This window comes from Aedes aegypti, chromosome 2, assembly GCF_002204515.2.
Source record: "Aedes aegypti strain LVP_AGWG chromosome 2, AaegL5.0 Primary Assembly, whole genome shotgun sequence".
NCBI lineage: Eukaryota > Metazoa > Arthropoda > Insecta > Diptera > Culicidae > Aedes > Aedes aegypti.
In genome coordinates this window covers 209,993,010-210,019,323 of record NC_035108.1, presented here as the reverse complement: position 1 = coordinate 210,019,323, position 26,314 = coordinate 209,993,010, and the positions used below count along the sequence as shown (strand labels likewise).

Here is a 26,314-nt window from a genome sequence, read left to right as displayed (position 1 = left end):
TTTTAATATTTGAGCTCTCGATTTGTGCACATTGAAGAATGGTAAGTTAATCCCAAGCCCCATTCACTAATTCCCTGTGCAACTTCAATTGTTCTGGTCAATCACGGAGTAGCAACTACGAATTGTACGGTCGTATATGCTCAGCCTCATGCTCTATTTCACCTATTCGTGGGAAACTATTAAAAACTGACAGCTATCCAAACAGGGATAAGAATGGATAAGCATGTCAAATTCAAATGCCGGCTACGCTCGTTTTCTCCGTTACTAGAAAATGAAAGGACAACGAAGATATGAAACCTTCTCCAACGAAAGTAAAAGTGTAACCGAAGTTCTCATATATGTCAAGGAATTGAATGCTGGACATAGTTCGTTTTCTGGTATAGATCAAACAATTTTTCGGTTTGTTACATACAACTGGCCTCTTCACAAAACGTTTCAGCTGATCTGGAAGCTTCTTTGACAGTTTTTTTTATTGAAATGCCACTCCCGTATTGTAAACAAATGCATAGACTTACTCAACTTTAGTTACTTATTTTTGATAGTGCGCCACAAAAAGACAAACTCGATCCATGGCTGCTTGTCCACAGCTCCTCGATCGTCCCACACTTCCAAGATACTGCTCCACATGGTCAAACCACTTTGTTCGTTGCGCCTCGTCTTTACTGGTCCTATTTAAGATGAGCACTATTTTTGCAGGATTGTTTACCGGCATTCACATAAAGTACCCAACCCAACGTACCTTTTTAGCTTCGGCGAACTTGTTTTTACTGGATTCACCATAGAATTACGCAAGCTAGTGGTCCATTGTTCTACTCCATATGCCGTTTTCACATACTCAACCACAAACAGTCGCAAGCACAAGTCTTTCAAAAACTCCTAGCGCTTGCTCCTCTTCGGGCGTTGCCTACGTTTAATGCCCATAGAGCACTACCAGTCTTTACAGCATCTTGTACATGGTACACCAAGTACAGGGGTGAAGTTTACCAAACCGCAAGGTCTTGAGGAAACCGCAGTAAACATCATTTGATGAAGCCTGCTGCCTTGGTGTTCTCCTTCTGCTTCATTCAGGTGTTCATCGTAGTGCTACTTCCATTTTTCAATCATCGCACGTTCGTCCATCAAGACACCTTCATCCTTATCACGGCACAAGGCCTTTGCGGGATGCTTTGATTTTCTTATACAACTTAAATGTTTCTTGAGAGCGTCTCGTAAAAAGCCGGATGCATGAAAATAAATCAAAATCACTTGGTAATTCCTATAACTGTAAATCAATAGGGTGACAGTCAGTAATAACATTGTAATCTCATACATATCGCATGTTTCCACACAAAGTCTTATCTGCAATGTACGGGAGGAGTCCCAAATTTCCCGACAGAACATTTTTACCCTACAAGTCGATATCGCCAAAGGCGAGTGGGTTTCCCAAATTCGGCATGTTCCTTCTGTCAGTTGTCTACCGTATTCAGGTCATTCCGTGTACGTTGATCACTTCGTTGTCGTACAAGTATGATTTTTGCCACACGCCAAGACCGCAGCGGGTCAGTTTGCTGCTATGTGACTTTGTCGTTGCGACGACAAATTTCTCTTATCGCCATCAATGTTCGAAGGAGCATGGCCAAGAGCACACACACATTACATTGCCAATAGCATGGAAGCACCAGATCTGACGTATGGTAGAACGTACCGCCCGGAACTAGAACGAAATGCAGTTCACAGCTGTTTTCTTATCTTGTTTCGCGGGAGCAAGCGCGCGAGCGGCTATTTGGATCTTGGTCGGCAAGCAATTGCGCTGATATGAAAGTACGCAATTATGGCAATTACACGAGGGTAATTTTCATTGATGGGTTCTTTCGTCTGGTCGTAAGAGAGCTTTGATATGAAGTTTAAGTGTACATAGAAGGAGGACGATGGATTGGATCGAAATAGAAAGTTCTGGATGCACTCTGCTTTGGTATTTAAATTGCAATATAAAGTAGGTTTAGGGATCTTTCCTTAGCCGAGTGGTTAGAGTCCGCGGCTTCAAAGCAAAGTCATGCTGAAGATGTCTGGGTTCGAATCCCGGTCGGTCCAGAATCTTTTCGTAATGGAAATTTTCTTGATTTCCCTGGGCATAGAGTATCATATTACCTGCCACACGATATACGAATGCAAAAATGGCAAATTTGGCTTAGAATGCTGTCAGTTAATAACTGTACTGCCCATAACTGCATATTTGTAACATTCGACAAAAGTAGGCATTGAGTAAATGGAATACCAAGTTTGCATTTTACTGCAGTATGGGAGGAAACTATAATTTCAAAAAATCATTAAGAATTCAAAAGAGCTTATTTTAGGCTGAAACTTTGTACAACTCATATCGCATATTGAGTGAATAGTCAGAAAATAATTCTGATAGAAATTTCGTTGCTACTACTGTTGGCTCACCATACAACAAAGAGCAGATTCCGTTTTTATAAACCGTTTATTTGAGTTCAATGTGGGGGCGGTTATAAAATTCCTGGATGAGAGGAGAGTAGCTATGAAATATAGAGTTTTTATAAAACAATGCATCTACAAATTTTACTCACGTTTACTACGCGCTCGGAGTCAGACAACAATTGATACTCTGACGGTTATTGTTGCATGGATACCTAAAGTTAATTTTAAGTTAATATCTTTTATGGTTGATTCAATTATACTATACAAACGAAAATAATAATCACTCACCAACTAATTATTTGTGTGATTTTAGATTTAACTGCCGTAATGAATTGCTCGCCGTTCGTGTAGGTTAAGCTAATAGATAAGTAGTTTAGAATAGAAATTCAGCATGTTCAGTTCATAATAATTCACTCTTACCGTACTAATAGAAAATAGCTTATTAACTTTTATCATTAACTAACAATAGATTAAGATTTTACTAACTTTAGACATAAGTTTGTTTTAGATTAAAGAATTGTGCCAATTTGTCTTTGTTCACGCCTCGTTATTCTAATTTCTTGCCATCTCATCTCCTTGACAGTTTGCCAAGTCCATATAGGTACTACAGTTTCCCTTTGTAATAGTATTCGTAGAAGCGTTGCCAGTCCGGTGGAACTGCGCGTTGACAACACTCCCCCGGGGTACGCCAACTTCCGGTTGGCTTATAATGCTTCGCGGTGAACATCAAGGACTGCCAGCTTCGTAGCAGGCCGTTCGTACACTCCGTTAGCTGTTTGAACGGTGGCAGATCGGATGCATCCATCTCGTCCTTTGTTGGTCAGAATGATTCGTCCCTTTGGCCAACAATTTCTGGGAAGTCTTGGGTCAGCGATGACGACTATGTCGCCGATCGAAAGCGGCTTCGTGTGCGCAAACCATTTTGTCCGCCTGGATATTTCTGGGAGATAATCACTTACCCAGCGTCTCCAGAACTGATTGGCGAGTATTTGAGAGGTTCGGTAATTGCGCTGTAATGTAGAACCACTATCATCTAGGGTTGAAAGAGGTTTAGACCCATTCGATGACCCGAGAATAAAATGATTTGGGGTCAACGCTGGAGCAGAATCGTTGTCGATTGGTACATGGGTCAGGGGCCGAGCATTCACGATATTCTCTATTTCCGTGAGTGTGTTCCTTAGTTCTTCGTCCGTGAGCTTCGATGCAGGACGAATTGCCATTAGGTTAGTCTTCACCGTACGGATCAATCTCTCCCAGCAACCACCCATATGAGGTGCAGCAGGGGGGTTGAAAATCCATTCTGTATCAGGACTCACAAATTCGGCCATCACAGGTTGGTTGATTGCAGCCACAGCTTCACTTAATTCTCGGTTTGCACCGATGAAATTTGTACCTCGGTCACTATAGATTCTCCTCGGAGTACCCCTGCGAGAAATGAAGTTTCGTAGACCCATAATACATGAGTTAGTACTGAGGGAACAGACCAGCTCAATGTGGATCGCTCGGACGGTCAAGCAGGTAATCAGCATTCCCCAACGTTTTTCCGTCCTCCTACCGACGACCACCTCCAGAGGACCAAAGTAGTCTACCCCGACATATGTGAAGGGGCGCGTGAACGCTGCAAGTCTTGCTGCTGGAAGGTCCGCCATGAATGGCGGTTGTGGAGCCGCATTTTCGTTTTTGCAACGCTGACAACCTTTGCGTGCCTTGGTGAAGGCGACTCGAATGCGGGGGATGTGAAACTTTTGTCTCAGTTCGTTTATAACAGTTTCGTGATTACAATGATGGTATTTGTAGTGATAGTGCATAATTACTAGCGTCGTGATGTGGTGAGTACGTGGCAAAATAATTGGCTGCTTGGTGTCGTGACTGACAAATTGACAAGCGCCGATTCTGCTTCGCATCCTCAGAACTCCCTGTTCATCTAACCATGGGCTCATTTGATACAGCGGACTAGATTTTGGAAGAAGTTTTACAGAAGAAGTTGAGCGTTGTTGCTGCAGAGTAGTTACTTCGTCAGGGAAACCTTCTTGTTGAGCAACACGAAATAGATACGCTTCAGCTTTTCTGAGTTCCATCATTGTCAGCGGTCCTAGAAAAATTTGTTGCTGTTTCGCTTTCAGTCGTAAGTTAGAGATGTAACGAAAAACAAATGCCATGCTGTTTCGTACGCGCTGCCAGTTCGAGAAGTTGTTGTACCGAATAAGTGAAATGTGTGGAGCCGTGCGATGAACCATCAAGTGTGGACGAAGCTCTGTAGTGGGCGGTGAAACTAGACGAGGGGTTTGAGGCCATTTTGTTTCTGAACACCATAGAAAATCCGGACCGGTGAACCATCTGCTGTCTGATGAAAGATCCGGCTTTCCGTCCCACTTAGTCCCATCGTCGGCCGCGTTAAGCCTGGTCGGCACCCATCGCCATTCCTCTGGCTCAGATGTTTCGAGAATCTCACTTACTCGGAAGGCTACAAATTGTGAGTAGCGACGATGATCTGAATTGATCCAGTGAAGCACGTCCCGAGAATCTGTCCAATACACTCGTCGAGTAATCCGAAGCGTTAGAGAGGAGATGATGGTCTGCGCTAGTCTTGCTCCAAGAACGGCACCTTGAAGTTCCAACCGAGGTATGGAAAGGAACTTTAATGGAGCTACACGAGCTTTCGAAGCTACAATAGAGCACTGCGTAGATCCGTTGTAGTCGAATCGAAGGAACGCTATCGCAGCAAACCCGTTTTCGCTTGCGTCGACGAACGTGTGGAGTTGGATGTCGGTACAGCTGCTTACTGCTAACGGAGAGCTGTAACAGCGTGGAAGGCGGACGTTTTCTACTTGGGGAAGAACGCTTGTCCACAGCTGCCATTTCCTGTACACATCTCCTGAGACTTCTTCGTCCCACTGCACCTTCGATCTCCACACTTCCTGTAGCAAAATTTTGAGAAATATTAGGAAGTGTGCGATAAGTCCTAAAGGATCAAAGATCGTCATTAAGACCCGGAGCATTTCTCTTTTGGTGGGCGGTCTTTGGCCCGTTAGAAGAAGTGAATCGTATCGGTTCCACCCTACTTTGAATAAGAATTCATCTGTTTCCGTATTCCACCACATTCCGAGGACTTTCTCGACGGCAATTTCGGAGGAAAGATCCATATCCTTCTCAGCCGTATCACCTTCGTGCAGTGCCGTAAGAACAGTTCTGGAATTGCACATCCAATTGCGGATCTCAAAGCCACCTTGAGAATGCACATATTTAACCTCTTCCGCTAACCGTATTGCTTGATTTTCCTCATCGACGCTCACTAACATGTCGTCTACATAATGGCGCTTTGTTATTGCTTCCACAGCAATTGGATGGGTGGCCCGGAAACGTTCTGCATTTACGTTTTTGACGTATTGGGCACAGCTAGGAGAACAGCTGGCCCCAAAACTCATTACTTGCAACACGTAGACAGCCAATTCGCCGTTCTCGTCTGTCCAGAAGAATCTGTGACAATGTTGGTCCTCGGTTCGCATCAAAATCTGATGGAACATTTCACGGATGTCTCCGGATAATCCAATTCGACCTTGGCGAAATTGTAGGAGTATCGCCAACAGCGAGCATAGCAGATCGGGGCCCTTTAACAAGGCGGAATTCAATGAAACGTTGAATGATTTGGCGGCTGCGTCCCACACCAATCTTATCTTTCCTGGCTTGTTGGGGTTCGTAACAGGGAATATAGGCAGGTACCAGGTGCGCGGGTACGACTGTTCAAGTTCCTCTGGTGTCAGCTTTCTGGCGTATCCTTTGGCAACATATTCAGCAATTTTTCCGTTGAGAGTCTCTGCTAAGTCAATATCTCTGTCCATTCGCTTTCTGAGCTGTTGATGCCTACGCAAAGCCATCGCTTGATTGTTTGGCAGTCGTACGTTGTCGTGTCTCCAGAGCAATCCTACTTCGTAACGATTATCGAGAAGTTTTGTCGTCGATTCGAGCAGATATTTGGCGCGTTGATCTTCGGAGGAAAGGAGAAGATTCCCATTAGGCTTCGCGACACCAAGACTGTCCAGCGCAAAGTATGCCTTCATAGCCTGGTGAAGCTGGTCGTCTGAATCTTGATTTTCAGAGCATACGTGGACCATGCACTGGGCGGACCCTCCGGCGTCACGACTCAACCTTCCACAAACCGTCCAGCCAATACGGGTCTTGACACCAACAGGGTCCTCGAAATTTCCTTCTTTGCATTTGAGTACTACTCCGACAGAAACATGCTTCATTCCTATCAGAATACGTGGTCTAGCCTCACGATATGATTGGATTGGCAGCCCACGCAGATGGGGATACAGTCGCTTCAATTCTGCAGCCTCCAATGTTTGAAATGGTAATAGCAGTTCCTTGACGGTCCTAACAGATGTAAGGGGGAACCTTTTGTGTTGACTATGAACTCCAGCGATGTCCAGATCGACAACTCGGGAGCTACCTTCGTTTCGTTCCGCACCGCCGGTCCATCGAAGGCAAAGTGGTAGAGCGCCACCTTCAAGTTGTAGTTCTTCTGCCAACTCCTCATCTAATAGTGTAAGCTCCGATCCTTCATCAAAGAACGCATACGTTTCGACGGATCGACTTTTTCCATAAAGTATTACCGGTAGGTAACGAAAAAGAACGGAACTAGAAGTTGTACGGTGGACGTTGCAATCATGTGTCTGGGTACCGATTTTTATTTCGGATGACTGCTGTCCGGACGGCTGTGTGCACACGTTTGCACTCGTGGTCGCTACCTTTTTATCATTGTGAAGTAGCTGATGATGCTTCAGTTCACACCCATCCTTTCCACATGGTTTCACCTTACATACTCCTTTGTGACTGCGGAGACATTTTCGGCAAAGTCCGCTTTCTCTAACTGCAGCCCATCTTGATTCTCTGGATAGTTCTAGAAAACGCCTGCATTTTTCAACTGCCTTGCACCCGCCTTTGCATATAGGACACGTCTCGTGATCCATTCGACCCGATGCTGGCTTGAATTTACCCGATGAAGGGTGAACGCTCGATGATTCAGTATGGGCGTTTAGGAAAGCATTTCCTTTCTTGTTTCCACGAGAATCGCCCCGAGTCGACTTTGACTCTAAACCAACTGGAGGAATAGCAATTGTGCTTGCTGCTTCGGCTAAAGAGTAAACCCAGTTTCCAAACGCTGCTAAATTCACCGCTGGTAGTGTTTGGCGGTAGCGTGCCCAGTCCAGCTTGATGGTTGGTGGAAGCTTGGCAACGAGCTGATGTAACAGAGAGATGTTGTATAAATACTCTTCCATCCCACATGCGTCGACCGTCGCACAAAAGTTACGGACGTTCACAGCAAACTCAACGATAGTTTCAAATTTATCCTCTCTCATAGCTGGCAGATGGTTAATTTTTGAGATTAACGAATGTACAATCGACTCCGGCTGACCAAAGAGCATACGCAGAGTATCGATTACACGCTGAACGTTTGACGGATGCATGAGCAAACTTTTCACCGCCTCATACGCTTTACCCTTCATGCACTTCTGCAGTCTGATAATATTCTCATCATCAGTAAATCCGCACATCGCAGTAGTATTAGTGAAAGTTGATAAGAATATCGGCCATTCTTCGGGTTGTCCGGAGAACGGAGGCAAATCTTTCGATATCGCTTGTCGGGCAGCGAGTTGTTGGCTGTTCGGTGCTTGATACTGGTGCGGATTTGGGTGGGAAACGATTATCGGAGATGGCATACGATTGCGTTCAGGTGGCGGGTATACTGAAGTACCCTGAGGCAGTGGCAGGTACGATGGACGATAAGCAGGAATTCCGACTTCACGTGGTAGACTGGCGGACGACCTATTAGCATCGCTGAAAAGTTGGCTAGCATGGCTAGGTGTGCACCTAGGGCCTGGTCTCATGCTGTACTGAGGCGAATTTGGTTGTTGAACGGACAGGTTCGTAAAAGGTAATTCTTCTACATCCTCTGCTACTCTTACTGAATTGGAGTATTTCGTATGAAGCTTGCCATCCTGAAGCAGGGTATTCGTCTTTTTTATCCAACTCTCGACTCTACTGGAACCTGTGCCATACGACGAACCAGAGCGGCTGCTCATTTGCTCGAGAATGCTATACTTCTTCTGTATGTATTCTCGCTGTAGTGCATTTTCTTCATCAAGTCTCTGAAGTTGCAGCATCAGTGACTTTTGTGTAGAACTCGACCTTATGGTCCCGGCCGGAGTTCCCTTCGGCTGGTTTTCGCGTTCTGCATTGGATTTCTGTAAAGAATCAAAGGCTGACACATCTGCGGTTTCTTCTACAGCTGGCGGTAAATCGGAAATGGGAGCTTCCTTTCGTGAAGCGCTCCTTGTGGTTACTCGTAACGTGTTCGTGGGTCGTCTTATCTCCGAAGAAGACGCCTTTCCATCGCTAGGTTTGCGTTGCTTATTCTGACTGCCGGTTACACCACTCGTTGATGGGAGTTGTTGACCACTTGTCAAGGTTGTTTGCTGGAGCCCGGTTGCATCGGCGCATTCGGGACAACACCAGCTCACCTTCTCAACATCTTCTGTCACTCCCACGCATGAAAAATGATGCCATTCATGGCAGAGATCGCACTGCACCATAGCACTATCGTTGGGTTCTCTACAAGATTTACAAGACCATCCTGGGCGAGTCTGCACCACTTCTTCCGTCGTAATTGTCACCACTGGTAAGCTTCCTACTCCGGTCGGAGTATCACTTCTATCCTTATCCGATCTATCGCCTTTCGATCCACCGTATGCGCCTGATTTGCTGGTATTGCGGCTAGACATTTTGTTCGGCTGAACTAAACGAATTTTATAATTTGTTGGCTCACCATACAACAAAGAGCAGATTCCGTTTTTATAAACCGTTTATTTGAGTTCAATGTGGGGGCGGTTATAAAATTCCTGGATGAGAGGAGAGTAGCTATGAAATATAGAGTTTTTATAAAACAATGCATCTACAAATTTTACTCACGTTTACTACGCGCTCGGAGTCAGACAACAATTGATACTCTGACGGTTATTGTTGCATGGATACCTAAAGTTAATTTTAAGTTAATATCTTTTATGGTTGATTCAATTATACTATACAAACGAAAATAATAATCACTCACCAACTAATTATTTGTGTGATTTTAGATTTAACTGCCGTAATGAATTGCTCGCCGTTCGTGTAGGTTAAGCTAATAGATAAGTAGTTTAGAATAGAAATTCAGCATGTTCAGTTCATAATAATTCACTCTTACCGTACTAATAGAAAATAGCTTATTAACTTTTATCATTAACTAACAATAGATTAAGATTTTACTAACTTTAGACATAAGTTTGTTTTAGATTAAAGAATTGTGCCAATTTGTCTTTGTTCACGCCTCGTTATTCTAATTTCTTGCCATCTCATCTCCTTGACAGTTTGCCAAGTCCATATAGGTACTACAGTTTCCCTTTGTAATAGTATTCGTAGAAGCGTTGCCAGTCCGGTGGAACTGCGCGTTGACAACAACTACATTATGAGGCTCATGTATAATCTCAATGTGACTGTTATGCGGTTACAATTGCCAATGTGACAAAACAACTTGTTATTTTTTTTCCAATTTTCTAGAACAATCTCACAGATTTTAGTAAGTTGATTGAAAGTATTTATCATTTAATGACTCTCCATGGCATTAACTCCATATGTCAAAAATGTCGAATGTGATTGTTATGCAGGTCTGGGCAGTGTATAAGTGCTCAGAAAAAAACTAAGCTGAGAAGCAGGTCTGTCCCAATGGGGATGTAATCCCAAGAAGAAGAAAGTTGGCTTAGGACTACTTTTGTTACCCACATAAGATATGGATACACATAACTATACGGAAACCTCAATTTGCGTAATGAATCGGTGGATGTAAATAGTTTATTTAAGGTGAAGATGAATCGAAGCCGAAGTTCAAATTTTCAAGAGCACGGATCTGAAGAACCAAACATACGTTTGAGCTGAAAACCTAATCGATTGGTCACCACCAGACAGTGACCAATCGATTAAGGTTTCAGCTTAAACGGATGTTTGGTTTTCCAGATCCGTGCCCTTGAAAATTTGAAGTTTGGCTTTGATTCGCTTTCACCTTAACATAAACGAAATCAGCATACTGAAATGGAAATAGTTTATCGTAGCTAAACGAAATTTTCGCCTTTGCAATTGAGTTTGTATAGAGTTACTTTCAGTGAATATGCATCGAATCCAAACTTCAAGAGCACAATTCTAGTGAATCAGAAAGCGATTCGAGCTGAAATTTAAATTGATCTGTCACTGACTAGTGGTGACCAATCGATTAAGTTTTTAACTCGCACCTTCATTTGGTTCTCTAGATTTGTGCTCTTGAAATTTTGAGGTATGACTTCGGTTTAAGTTCACCTTAACATCTAGTTTACGACTTGTGTGGAGCTATGCCAGATAAGTATTGGTCTTGGTATTTTGGTCAGCCAAAATAGGTTTTCGGACCGAACACGTAACCAGCGATATGTCGCAGGTTTATGAACAAGATGAAAATATGTTCTGTCATGTTTTGAGCTTAACCACTGCGTAAGGTTATCAGAAAAATACTTAAAGATTAGAGATCTATATGAATTCCAGGGATTTTTTTTAGAGGTTTATGAGCTACGTGCAGGGGTTATATTCTGAGAAAATTGAAAGTATCTCACACTCTCTGTAACCATGATCCGCAACATATGGTGAGAGTTTGTTAATCGTATACTGTTACAGCTCTGATTATAATAGGAGGATGATAAAACCCATCTAAACAACCTGCTATTGGATGTTCGGGGATTGTTTATCATTCCAGTGAAGTAAAACACCTATCCCCAATAGTTTTAAGCGAGAAAAATGGGTTTTACCATCGCTCTCTCCTTGGGGCTCTTGGCTGCTGCTATTTATCAAGCTTGTTACAGTACACTGATGCAAATTTTGAAGTTTTTGCTCCCCTATGCTTAAACGATGTCAATTATGATGAAAATGATCCTCCCAAAATTTGAAGTGATTCGGAAGAAATTCGATTGTGCACACGCTATTTGAAGTTTATGTGGAAATTACTAAGGAAAAGGCAAACCTTTTGTGTTCAGTCCTCTAACTGCTCGTCGTAATAATCTAAACTTCCCAGCTCCAACTTTGCCGAAGACCACATTTCGATGGGACGTAAGGATAATATGTTAACAAAGTCTAAATCATGCTGAGATGATAATTCAATTACTTTCAGAGCAACACTGCTTTTTTGCTGTAGAACATAGTAGCCTGGATTACTTTGATCTATTTTTCCCGCCAGGAGCTCCAATGTTGCCTGCCGAACAGTTGGTGAAGCATGCTACATGCAAACCAACTTTATGATGATGAATAACAATTTATCCTGATGTCCAATCAAAAAGTGGTCTTTGGCAAAGTTGTAGCTGGGAAGATTTCACATAAGAAGAATTTGATCACTTTTCCATAAAATATTATGTCGAAGAGATAGAGAACTGAACATAAAAGATTGGCGTTTTCCATAGTAATCTCCATATAAACTAAAAATGGCGTGTGCTCAGTCAAATTTCTTCCGAATCACTACAAACTTTGGGAGGATGCTATTTACCATATTTAAAATCCGTTAAGCATAGGGGAGCAAACATTTCAAAATATGCATCACTCTATTGTTACAGCTTGCGAATTTTTGCCGATTATGAACCGATACAGATGAGATGTTTTTCTTCGCATGCTTTGATCGTGTTCCGAAATCAATTGAGAACGAATTCAGCACTGCCTGGCTAGGTAGATGCTTATTCGGATTTTTTAAAATTATTTTCACCAAGTTCTGAGTACAACGACTGTTTAGGGGAAAGTTTTCAATATTAGCGATTGTATGACATTTGCCAGAATCAATTCGCCGGAATGATGTTTGCTAGAAAACCATTCTCCAGAATGTATCATTCGCCAGAAAAAAAAACATTTCCCAAATTTTTGTAATTATTTTTCAACCAAATTTCATAGATATGTGGTGGAACTGACGTAAGATTGACATTTTTTGCTACATAGCTGACCCGAGAAAAAAATGAGCTGAGACGTTTGGCGCGAATGCGTTTAGTCGAATGAATATTTAGATGAAAAGTGTACCTGTACATCGCAAAACAACTGAAGAGAGCAGCCTTTCATAGGAAGAAGGGTAAATTAAGTTTGAAATTAAATCAGTTTAGTGCCAATTATTATTCCACCAGTATTATTCAAATGACTCAGCCCAACGTTCCTTTTTTCATTGATTTATATATACCTATTATCAGTCATTGGAAAAACGTTTAACTTTTCAATTCGACAGGTTGCCAAAAAAACTTTTCAATATTCAGTATTTACCCTGATAGTTAGTTTTAGCTATCTAATACCTGAGATGTTTACAAATCCCTTGGAGCACTTTCAATACAGCTTTTTTATTTGGGACAGTCGTTGACTATTTGTTTCACATTTTTCAATCAATGAAATAAAGAAGGGTAAATATCCTATGAAGCATATAAGTCCTTGTATTAGTAAGACCTAGGGGCCCAGATAGCCGTAGCGGTAAACGCGCAGCTATTCAGCATGACCAAGCTGAGGGTCGTGGGTTCGAATCCCACCGGTCGAGGATCTTTTCGGGTTGGAAATTTTCTCGACTTCCCAGGGAATATAGTATCTTCGTACCTGACACACGATATACTCATGCAAAAATGGTCATTGGCATAGTAAGCTCTCAGTGAATAACTGTGGAAGTGCTCATAAGAACACTAAGCTGAGAAGCAGGCTCTGTCCCAGCGGGGACGAAACGCCAAAAAGAAGAAGAATTAGTAAGACCTATAGAACAGCTTAATATTCAAAGAAGGGTAAATCATTAACAAAATGTTGAAAATACAATACCCTCTAATAACTTGTAGAAAATATTATGAAATATGATCATCATGGCATTGAAAAAATAGTAATTTCTCAGTAACTATGAAAAGCTCGAAAGTTGCATGTATGCTATTCTTATGTGGCCTGGCTTTAAGTGTTCGGAATACAAGTCAAAACGATAATAAAAAAAAATCCGGGAAGATCGAGGCACATGAGCATTAAGGAGTTTTTTAAAGACACCGACACAATAATATTTCCAGTGGATGATTTGCCCTTTGAAGGAAACACCACACTAGACAATGAAATAGCATGTAACGTCCAGTGGTACAGTCGAAATACATTCCTGACGAAATGTTTTCCGGACTGAAATAGGAATCGAACCCTCGACTCGATGCGGCTAAACGCTTGGTAACACTAACCGCACGGCAATGAATCCCCCACGATGAGGCAAGAATTCGAGTATAATGTGGAGAAAACGTTTACCGAAACACAATAATATCGATACTTTTATGACATTAATACATTATATAAGACATAAACTTATGTTTGCAGATAAAACACACTAAATTTCCATTGAAAAAATGCCCAAAATAGAGCTAAAGCCTGTCCACGATAAATTTCGGACACGAATGGCGGGTGTACCACAGAAAGTTCGAGAATTTTACAGAAAGAAGGATTAACATCCTTGTCAACTGTTTATTTTGTAGATATAACTCTTTTATTCTGAAATAAACAATTGTTTTTGTTGAATTATGAATAACTTTTTTTTTGCTGCCATTTTTTGGGTGTCCGAAATTTAACGTGGACAGGCTTTAATTATAATATATTCAAAAAATAACTTTTTTTTCGCAAAACTAAGTAAGTTTTGGTAAGTTTTTTCGCACGATTAGGTAAATTTCACTAAATTAAGATACAATATGTGAATTTGAGCAATTTGTAAATTTTTCCGCGACATAATATATGGCTCGAAATTTTGCTCCGATGATTCGAACTTTTGCGCTACTATGGGTCAAAAATGATCTTCAAGCATTTATGCAAAAATTAATTCACCTCAAATTATTCCCATGATAGGCCCAAAAACGACGGTATTAAAAAAATCGAATAAGTTTTTTTTTATTTTGTTCCATACAATGAAAGTTCAACCGGAAATTAAAATTTTCACGTTTAAAAACAACAAATTACCATAACTTTTCCAAATCTCAATCGATTTCTATAATATTAGGAGTGAAAGTCTCTTACTTGAATAGCATTCGAACCACCATGACAACCCGAGGAGGAAAGAATAACTCGCAATAACTTATGCATATCATATTTTGGCATCATACCACAATTAGGTATTGTTTAGTTATCAATACCTCATTTTGGTATTTAAATGGTATCTAAAAAAATGTTTAAAACAATTAAAAATACCTCATTTTGGTATGCGATAGCTGTTGAGGACTGCTAGAGGTATTGAACTAGTAATGACAAACTTCACTGTTATATGAAAATCCATCAAGTATTATTTAGGTATTACAATACCTGATCTAATTATCAGCTTGGTATTTGTAGAATATGCAGAAGGTATTATTTGAGGTATTTTACCTCTTATGCAGGGCTCATTCATACCTCATTAAGGTTGTAAGTATTGGAAAATATCTGGTATGGAATACCTCAATTTGGTATTCAGTAGTTATTTTCTTCTGCTCGGGAAGTATAACGTTTGTTTTGATTTGAGTTAGAAAGCTTAACAAGAAACTTTTACCCCACTTTACTCTATCATACGAGTTCAATTGCGTTACGAAATTTGAAAACATTCTCATTATGATTTATTTATGTAACGTTAGTTAATTACGTTATTGGAAAAAGAGCAGAACTCGATTTTTATAGCACTCGTTGTAGTTATTTAACTCCGAAAGCCTCGTTGGATTAATTCATGACTCGTGCTGTAGATAAATGCTGTCCGAAACTAGTTGTTTTATATTTACACACCAGTATGGAAAAACATTTTGTTTCATGGCAAAATTTTGCAATGCAAACAGCATATTAAATACGACGAAGAAGTGCAGTAAAGTTTGAAGCCTTTTGCATCGTCGTTTTTTTTTTTTTTGAAATATAGTTCTGAAAGTAAGTGGCGGGAAGGTCTTATTCAGACCACTCTTTTGCAATATGGTATAAAATAATCATTTAAATTCGTATTAATGAATTGGTTGGTGTTAAGAAAGACAGGTTAAGAGATCCTACAAATCTGTTCTAATGCAATTTCGAAACAGATATTTTATCAATTATATAGGCTCTAATAGTACAGAAAATGACTCAAACATTTCGTTATTTCGAATGCATGGAGTATTTTTTTCTTTATCTTAATCATTAAGAAGCACTTGGATCAGCCTGGCTTAACACCAACCAATTAATGAGCTTAGATTCTAAGATCATCAGAAATGAACCAGTTGCTATGTGTGAATTGAAACTGAAATGTTTGTTGGAATAGGATAAGTTTCTCGAAAGCCCAGAAGAACGCTCTGGATGAATAGTTTTTTTGCGGGTCGCAAACTGTTTTATATTTTTGACTGCTCGTAAAATTCTTTTCATTGTTCCTGGAGTAAAATAAATTTAGGCATTCATCACTTCGCATCTGGTCCATTGATTGGTACTGCTGCACCAGTAGTGTCGCACTGAACTTGAATGTACGTAGGGTAAGCTTTCATGAAATTGATTCCAATGCCAATATGACAACATGGGATAAAAAATGGTACAGTTCCCCTATACGCACTTAGCCACGAAACACAGAACACAACTCCGCGTGGCACATAAACATTTGCCCATTTTGAAATTTATGGCGACATTGCTCGGTTTCAGGGCAATGACATGTGCCTAGTCAAATGGTCTTAGTGCTCCATACGATAGGAGCGGATAGCAAGCAGTTGCTCGCTTACATGTTAATTGATGTGTTGTAGCTAACACCTACTTTTAAACTTTCAAACTTTTACCACTCAGTCAAGCACGTGGATAAATGTTATTTCGTTAATTGAAATCACATCACATGTGCATTAAAATTTATGGGTTTCTTTCGTTGTCCTGAAATGTTCGACCAGTTGTAGGATTTCCAAATGTTCATAAAATGTCAAGATCCGTATTTCATCGTTTTTCGTACGATCAATCTAATACAGTGGAAAGAATTTTGCAATACATACTTGACCAGAAGCGATATACCGACAATCAAAACGCGGTTTTGAATGAAATATGCGATAAAAGATCTAAAGATAATATCAAACCTGTATTCCTGAAATTTCTGAACAATAGCAGCGGCCCAGATAGCCGTAGCGGTAAACGTGCAGCAAAACCAAGCTGAGGGTCGTGGGTTCGAATCCCACCGGTCGAGGATCTTTTCGGGTCGAAAAAATTTCTTGACATCCCAGGGCATAGAGTATCTTCGTACCTGCCACACGATTATACACATACAAAATGGTCAATTGGAATAGAAAGCTCTCAGTTAACCCGTATAGGCCTGAGTGAAAGCAAAAATACTAAAACCCTTAACACTCAGCGAATACTTAACGGATTCAAATAAGTTTTTGTCAGTATACTGGCCCACATATCTAGTTTCTAGAAGTGGCCAGAGGAACTCGGAAATACTCCTATAGCCGGAGTTATTGCAGTGGGTTACTGGGTCAAGTCGGGTAAAAAAAGACGATTTTCTTGTACATGCCAAGTTATCTTTATTTATTTCCAATGGCAATCATTTCAATTTGCATAAATCATTAAGATCTGATATTCAACATTAAAAATTAATAGTTTTGCACCGTTTAGAGTGTACCAGAAGCGGCCACTTGGACTTGATGTCCTGAAGAACCGGCTCTATATATGTTAGGTACTAAACCGTTTCAAATCTCTAAAAGTATAGATCGAACATAAAAGTTCACTAAAATGCGTTCCCATAATCTTGACACAGATGTTTAGATACAAATTCTGAACTTTAACATTAATTTCAGGCATCCCGGAGACCCGAAAATGGTCATTTGTAGGATCAATCAAATGCAGTTAACATAATTATTCAATTTAATTGATTATCAGAAGGTTTACGCTGATGCGTTTTTGTTAAAACTCTTTGATATAGTGGCCACATTATAGCCGATTCTGGAAATTATCTATGACTTGAAATTTGCCTACCTCCAGGGGCACATAAGCACGGAACTCTTGTCACCCGACCTGACCCAGTGATCCACCGCAATAACTCCGGCCATATGCACATTTCCGATATCCTTTTACCACTTTTAGAAACTAGATATGTGTACCAGTATACTGACAAAAAATCATTGAAATCCGTTAAGGATTCACTGAGCGGTGAGAGTTTTAGTAATTTTTCTTTCACTCAGGCCTATACGGGTTAATAACTGTGGAAGTGCTCATAAGAACACTAAGCTGAGAAGTAGGCTTTGTCCCAGTGGGGACGTAACGCAGAAGAAGAAGAAGCAAAATTTGAGGTTTACCATTCTAATGAATAGCTCACTGCTAGGTTGGATCTAAAAAAAAGTTTAATATGATATGCTATTGGTATTCCAGAAAAAAAATTTTAGATATCTTTTTAGATCTTTTATCACTCACCAAGTCAAGTCAATATCTCTTTGAGCTATTTATATCCAAATTTGCTATTACTAAGCTTTTTACATCTGCTCGGGTACCTACGTGATGCGGCCTGCATATCAGTTACAATTTCTTGATGACATTATTTATTTTCTTTGTTCTAGCTAAAAATAAGGTTATTGAAATGATGGTTGAACTATCCATGTTTCTCATTATTTGTTATTTTTATTATTATCAGGAGTTAATGAAACTTCGATTGTATTTATAAGTTCAGAAATAGCTTAAAAGTCTGTCTTCGACTACGAAGTTATTTCATTTTTGAAGTTTTCCCTCGCGGAGCTGTATTATTTCATCTGATTTATGAAGATTTTTTAATACTCAATTGTTTAGCTTATCGACAGCATTCAAGCTCTGATTAAGCAATGCTTTTCCAAAGTTTTATAGGCTTATTATTAAATTAGTTTCTATCCTAGTAATCATGATGCTCAAAATGCAATTTATGAAAATAAACGGTGTATATACATCAAGCATTATTGGATTGGATGCAATTTAAGTTGATTTGAAGAGGGGAACAACCCAGTTTAGCCTTATTTAAGTTATAATTTATAACATTAAATAGACATTTGTGGGGCTTTTTCCCACTTTAAATCAACTGTTATTGTACATATACCTTTTTATAAGTGAGTTTTGCATTCCCTATCATGGAGATACAAGGGTCAATGTGTAACCTTGAAATACCTTATAATTAATCATTACAGCACACTTTCATTACTAATTGCTCCTCATTTTACTCTTTATGAGTAATTGGTTAAATTCATTGTAGGTACTCTAACACAATTTAATCGTGACTGCGAATAAAATCCATCCACAGCGATAGTCCTGAACTTTTTCAGTCAATACAGCATTGTAATTGAACCTGAACAATGATCGCCCATTCTGCGATTTGTTGCTCACAGGTGACTGCGGAAAGAATGCAAAAAAAAAGAAACAGGTTTTCCGAGAACAATAAACAACCTCGGAAATAGACGACGAGGCGAAGCGAGCACTCGAAAGAAGAAGCAAAGAATCCCGCCCACGATAGTCATGTTATGCTCCTCCCACTGTGTTTCCAGTCAGTCGGTGTTGCGGTGTCTCACCCATAAACTGCTGCGGATTGGTGCTGTGTGCTGTGCTCCTCCACTTCGTGCGAGTTTCGTGAACGACATTCTCACAGAGGAGTCGTTAGTGTTTGTCTTTTTGCCGCGTTTGGGTGCCTCCTTTCGATCGTGGTAGCGAAGCCCCATTTTTGAGCTCTTCTTTGTATGCTCCGATTCGAGGTTGACTTTCGTAGGTATAGGTTGGAAACAGTTTCAACGCCCCAGAGCCGCAGACCAAAGTTAATGCGATGCTCTAGCTATGAGTGACTACGACGAACGACAGAAAGGAAAACGTGTGACAACTGCATTCAGGCTCGGCAGGTGCCAAGACTAAAGCTGAATGACTAAGTAAAAATATACTAGTAGCGATTGCCTGTTTGATTCAATGTTTTGCATCTGGTTTTAAATCAAATTTACATTATTGACTTATTTATCCTTGATTAGTTGATAAGTTTTGTAGTGACCGAACAAATTGTTTTAATAAGATTTTTTTGTTGAGATACAGCGATATTCTAGTGAATGGTTGATACTAAATAACCAAATCAAATCGTTTAAATGTCAAGCTTATCATTATTACTTTCGCTATTTTTTGTTCAAAAACTGGCGAAGAATTGTTGTATAACTGTTGACTAATATACAAATTTTGACGAGTATCAAAGGTTAGACTATGTAATCACACAGATCAAGTTATATTTATGTAGAGTAAGGATGGGCAATAGTTCAAACTTAGTGGTATATTCAATACATCAAGAAAAACTATAACACTTGAAAAGAAATAAATACTCTACAGTGAACCTTAAATTGTTGCTGAACAAACTTGTGTCAAAATATTTACCCAGTTTTAGTTATAACAGTTTCAAACGATCTTTTTGAAACGATTTTCCTTAAACGATCTTTTTGAACGCCCAACCAGTGAGAATTAGAATCATGTTTGGGGCAAAAGGTCGCTGACTGAAACACAAAACATTGACACTTTTGTGCCAAGAATACCCTTTTCTCGCTATAAAATGACGGTTGGATACAAATACACACTAAGTTTGGTAATTTATTTAAAAATAGCAGTTTAAGCACATGCATAAACATTGATGACCGTACAATTCGTAGTTGCTACTCCGTGTTTGACCTGAATAATCAAAATTGTGCAGGGAACCAACAGATGTAGCTTGGGAGTAGCATACCATCTTTAATGTACAATTTTGAGGACTTCAAGCTCTGTCATGTCAATAACGGCGCAGGCCACGTCCTTACGGTCATCGGGGAAGGGAAGAAATATTAGTGTGACATCCATTGCTACTAGAGACTGAGATTTTCTCTGCATCTCCATGTTTTTCACAGGAAACAGTTATGTTAGTGAGATACATGATTGGGATTAATCTTGGTAACTGATGCGATTCATGTAGCCTCAAATTAATATGAAATATCTATCAGTGCGACGACAAGTTTAATGTCGAACTATTCAAAGATTATGTTTTAGTAATTGCGAAAAACAAGAAAAAAACAGGATTGGCGCATTTGCTCAAAAGAACATGCGATGTTTCAAGTTTTAAGATTGGTTAGATGTAATCGCCGCTGACAACAAATCCGCCAAATTGAATTTCGCAGCAAATCGTCTCAGAAACGTGTTTTTCAGAAATCTTCTGGAAAGCACACTACATACATCACGAAATCTTTAAGCGCTCCAAGGTTGCACAGCCACTTTCCAAAGAAAATAAAACGAATCAAATTCGACGATTCTTGAAATCTTCCAAAAACTTTCTCTGTCAGACGCAGAAAAAACAGCTTTTTACCTTGTGCTTACTACAGCCCTACACCAAACTCTACATCAATTTTTTTTTGTGATATTTTTCATACATATTTATCGGGCAAATTTATTCAAATTCAAAGGCACTATAAAGGTTGTAGACAATTGGCAAGTTTTTTTTGTTAAATAATAAATGGCTCGCTTATTCGAACATTTGCTTATATATATTGGGCCTAAATTGGTTTCCAAACATTTATGCAAGAACTTAAACATCTCGAAGTATCCTTACGATAGATCTAGTTAAGCCCTTACATAAAAAATATTTCAATTTTCTTCAGTGTAATGAAAGATCGACTGCAAGTTACATATCTAAAAACAACAAATCGCTAGAGCATGCCCTAATCTCAATCTAAAAAAAAGAGATTTGGAACGAAGGTCTGTAATCTGAATAGCATGCAATCCACCGTAACATTTATAATATCTGTCTTGAATTGATCAAGAGATCTTGAATAGATACTTCTGCCCCTCTTTTCTCTATCTAGGGGGGACACCTTTCCACCGAGTCTGCGTAATCTGCGTATGACAGTTGTACGACAGCTGCACGGAATTCCAGGCAGCATCCGAGACGCCCTTCAAGACGACCTATCCTCGATAGCATCATTGATATCCTTTGTCAAAAGCGCTGGCAACCGGATCTAACGCTTTAGTTACTCCACTATATGTTAGTTTTCAATGTTTGAGTTCCTCTGATTCTGTTTGTTCTTAGTTTTAAACCATGTGTGATAGTCTTTTAGCTATCCTTATGTGTTCTCGTGTGATTTTGTTTTTTTTTTCATCTTTTAATTGTCGCAGTGATAAACTCTGGCAAGTAACTCTGCGAAGATCCTAGATTTAAGCCAAACTACTTTGTAGCTGTTTTCCAGGCGAGCCCATCTGGCTCGTTCTGTTTACCGGACCGGGGATGAACCTGCCTACGGCAGAAAATCCCTAAAAAAAAAAAAGAAAAAAAAAGCAATCACTCTAGCTGTGATGCAGGCTATCAAGATATTAATCACGTGGTGTGGGACTGCCCCGAATACGACTTTGTCAGATCTGTTTTATTGCATCTCTCAGAGCCCAAGGAAAACCAAAAAAGGAAGACATTAGAGATGTGCTGGGTAAACTGGACCTTGTGTATATGGAGCTTGTGTACAATTTTTTAAAACAAGTCTAAATCCATGTTTGATTCCTCCGTGTTGTCATTTATTTCTCCACCTTGTGCCCACTTGAAACTTGCTTGTTGTGTCGTTAGAGATTTTCGTTCTGTCCACTCGAAGTTTAACGAGCAGCAAAGATGCCAGAATACCACGCTGCCGAAAGTCAACGGAATGATCCCTCAATCCTATCCTTCCTTGAAATATTGTTCTCCTTAGCCTCGACTAAACCGCGAGTTTTACAGTTCCCGAAGCTAACCTTGGGTATTAAGAATCATAACAAAATGTAAAAAAGATTTCAAATGAATTCGGCTCCGTTATACCTGCTGTCAAGCACCAGCCTTCTAAATAAATCAATAAGAAAAAAAAATGCGGGGTGATTTGCAAAATTTTCCAATGAATCCAAAGATTCTGGATCCTACTTTTACAACTAAATACTCAAAGTTTACATGTAGACTTAGCATCAACGGATTTTTAGTGCGCCGGTTTCGTGAAGAGGTACGGATAGAAGCTACTAGATAAGAGGCAATGGGCCACACAACGAATTCCTTCAGGCTGAAGGCTTCAGCAACGCGAAACATGGTAAACCAATCCAGTCTTTTCCAACCATTATCTTTACTATCATGTAAAAACTGCCTAATACATTTATTCGACTCTAAAAATACTGCCAAGTACCTTTGCTTGTACAAACTAAATGCTGTATCACTTTGACTTTCAACCATTCATAAAGTATTCCTTTTAACATTTCATTGTCATTCATTACTCATGGTCTCGGTTACGACGTAGATATATCTCAATATTCTGCCCTCTGCAACACGTTTGTGACGTTTTGCGCCATCGTCGGCACCGAAAATCAATTAGCCTAACGGAAACAACCGCCATTCACAAGAACCAATCGGATTGGTCCCATATCGTATTGATCTGAATCACGCGTCCGAATATACCTACCGGACAAAATCACAAACCTAAATACAGCAAGCACACGCTTCGTACTCTCACGCACGTACCAAAAATCGTACAACCCCGCTCTACCGGATCATTACCCGAAATCGATACAGATGTGTTGAGTTTTGTATTTTGTATTTTTTGCATTTGGCAGAACTCTCTAGCTTTCCTTCTTCCATTTTCTGGCGCTACGACCCAACTGGAGCAGAGCCTTCTCAGCTTGGAGCTCTTATGAGCACTTCCAAAGTTATTATCTGAGAGCTTCCTTTGTCAATTGACCATTTTCGCATTAGTACATTAGAGATACCCTGGGAAGGCAAGAAAATTTGCGATCCTCGACCGATAGGATTCGAGTTCACGACTCTCAGCTTGGTCTTGCTGAATATTCGCGCGGCTATCTGGGCCCCCCTCTATCTTCCCGATGTCGTACGAAAGAAAAAGCCCGTGACTCGGCAGCTTGTGAGCTGGCTACTTTCAAACTCATCTCACGTGCTTTGCCGAATCACGCCACACTTATTCTAATGGAACGAATCATGCCCGGTCAAAATATGAGCAAACCACCCGTTAGTAGAGGAGAATGCTCGGTTTGGTTTGGGATTGGCACATGACAAAAAATACGCAAACTTTGTTGCTAATGCGCTCTTGGTCGGTTTTGTCATTCTACTGCCACTCAGTGTACGATACGTCTGTTCCAGTTTTTTTAAAGCCCTGTCGTCTTTGCATCGATGAGTGAACCATTAGTCTTTTTTGCATATTAGTCCGAGATTACAAAAGCGAACACAAATTTTCCTACAGCGTAGAGTAGAACCTGTCTTGCATGAGAGTTTTGTAACCGATTCTCGGAGTTGGAAACAGAGTAGTGAAACCCAGACTGAACCAAATATCCATCGTCAGGAATTTTCGCACAATATTTTCCCACTTCGGCCGCCAGCAGATGAACCATGTGAGATGACCATGCAGACTAATGAAGTCGCAACGTAAAGCAACTCTAACGATGTTGATGTCATCGTCGATAACGTCACGGGTCTCAGTCTCGTTAGGATTGGCATTATGACGGACTAGTAGCCAGACGGTTTGCTTGAGTGCATGTCATACACCTATAGTCAACGTTGTAGCATTGTGTATATGCCAACGATTGATGGGAACAACCGCCTGTTTTTATGAATGATTTATTCATTCAGTAGTAATTTCTTTAATTCCTATTTTTTGTCATAAGGCTGTATGTTGTGTTTTAAATATCAGATTTGTTTAGACGAAGCAAATTCGATGATGAGTCGTCGAGTTTCCATATCTGAATTTCAACTGTTCATTTTTACGTCCTCCAATACCTTGGAAGTGACCTTCTAAGAAGTGTTTTCCCAAGACGGTGTCCAAGAGGAATCCTTCTTCTACCACTAACAAAATGTTACTTACGTTAACGAATTCAACAAAAAAAACTAAGTCACGGATCATGAAAGGATCAATTGGTATTAGAAATACCACTGAAAATTACTGTTTTCTTACTTTAGGTAATATAAAAAGTATGAATTTCACCTGCTAGGTAATATACATAAGCTACAGGCAGCATAGCTCACTACCTGACCTAGAACTTGCAGCGATCCATTCCACTGAATAGAGATTTTGCAACAGTTGCCAGCGACATTCCAGTTAATTTGTAATAACCATAACTTTGACTCCATTAACCTCGAACGAAAGAACTGATCTCCACAGTCATAGTCATGTGTGTTCCAATCGCCTGAAGTTGGGAGGATGGTCACCATTCCGAATGGTGCCGGCAACATACACACACGATAGAATTATGGGATCGCGGTTGCTGCACTGCTGTTTCCGCATTAATTTACGTGCTTCTTAGCTCATATTAACCAGCTGGTCGCTGGATTCGAGATAGAGAGAAAGAGCGGGGGTATTAAACTCCTCTGGTCCATCGAGGAGCGCATGTTTATGATCCTCATAACATTAGAGTTGATATACGGTTGATGAGAAGGAGGGAAGTGTTTGACTTTGTGTCGAGTGAGATGCTTCTATCAAGCGACCGCAGTTTACCCGCCTTCCACAGTGGTTCAATGTGCAAGGAATATGTGAATTAAACTCGTGGAGCTATGATTTTTTCAGGTTGCTTTTTATTGGTTAGTATCACAGAATACTTATATGAGACTGACCATTCGTATCGTATTTAATGGAGCGGTATTATTTTGGGGCCTTGACGAATTGTCCCGTCTTTTTATGAAAAATGTTAAATATGTAACGTAAATTAAGATTAATGTTCAATGTAACATTCAAATTGGAATATAAGTAAAATAGAGTATATTTTAGTTGATCATTTAGTTGAAGAAATGAGTTTAGATCAACAAAAATCTTATCCTTCTCTTTCAAAACTTCCAAATACAAAAAATACTATAAATAAGGTTATTTTGAACTACATATCACAAAAATGCACTGATTTTATGCAGAAAATGCAGAAACTATGCAGAACTTGTGCGCTTTGAAGTCACCGCCAAACTTAAGTACCCACTTCAATGTGATAATGAAAATTGGCAGAAATCGTATTGAAAAACGGAAAATTACTTCAGTAAAGTGTATGTACATAGCAAAAATCTTTTTGATGTTGAATGAAACTTTGTTTTTCCTAATTTGCTATTTTACTCTGATTTGTCCAAAGTTTTTTGTCTCTCACAAATATTTTGTTTGATCTATTTCAAGACTTTTGAGTGCTATTTTGGAGCGGTTTTGTGACATTTTGAAGGTAATATGTGCCAAAAACTTCTCAATCGTGCTGTGCCATGGCGATTATATATTTTAACCAGCTATAAATCTGTTTGAGTTAGTCTTGTTATATGGAAAAGAGTAAAAAGTTTTCCATTGGTTTGTATTGACTTCAGTGAATAAATACCGTTTTGATTCATATTACGGACAGCTTCAAATTCCGGACACTGAACTTTGTATGAGAAACACTTCACACGGAATGTTTCAATTTTTGCCGTTCAAAAGTTCTCGCTTTCGAGGCTCGTTTAAGTCAACATTTTCCATAGGTATCTATCAAAATTTGTAATGCTCTGCTGCCTTAAACGCCTCTTTAGTGGTTTACCGATCTCAATAGATGATTTGACTTTCCTTACTACACAGATAAAAATATTTAAATGTCATTGTAGCGTAAACATTTCAGTTTATTTTGATGCTCCAAATATGTGCATGAAAATAAACTGAAATTTACAACATATTTTTAGCTGTGTATGATTTTCATGAGCTGTCCGGAATTCGAATCAAAGTGTCCGGAATATGAGGCAAAAGTAAGGAAGCGTCCGGAATAAGAATCATGAAAAGGTCACACATTTCGCTTTATTTAAAGTTACCGTTTTGATTCATATTACGGACACTTAAAGCCTCAAGGAAGTATAACAAAGCATAGAGCACACAAAATAAATCATTCTGTATGATTCCTCAGCGTTATCGAGCGCCGGAAACCCTTAACT

The 26,314-nt window shown here is 39.8% G+C and overlaps 1 protein-coding gene and 2 long non-coding RNA genes across 10 annotated transcripts in view; 1 reads left to right on the top strand and 2 right to left on the bottom strand.

The window, feature by feature from the left end:
• Positions 1-26,314, top strand: part of LOC5570721 (BMP-binding endothelial regulator protein) — a 261,551-nt gene that overhangs the window by 10,002 nt on the left and 225,235 nt on the right. The window lies entirely within an intron of this gene.
• Positions 2,420-3,128, bottom strand: LOC110676347. Its single transcript, XR_002500294.1, has 3 exons — positions 2,707-3,128; positions 2,568-2,630; positions 2,420-2,497 (listed from the first exon to the last, which is right to left on the bottom strand). It is a non-coding gene; the product is annotated as an uncharacterized LOC110676347 (long non-coding RNA).
• On the bottom strand, positions 9,090-9,913 carry LOC110676348. Its single transcript, XR_002500295.1, has 3 exons — positions 9,527-9,913; positions 9,388-9,450; positions 9,090-9,317 (listed from the first exon to the last, which is right to left on the bottom strand). It is a non-coding gene; the product is annotated as an uncharacterized LOC110676348 (long non-coding RNA).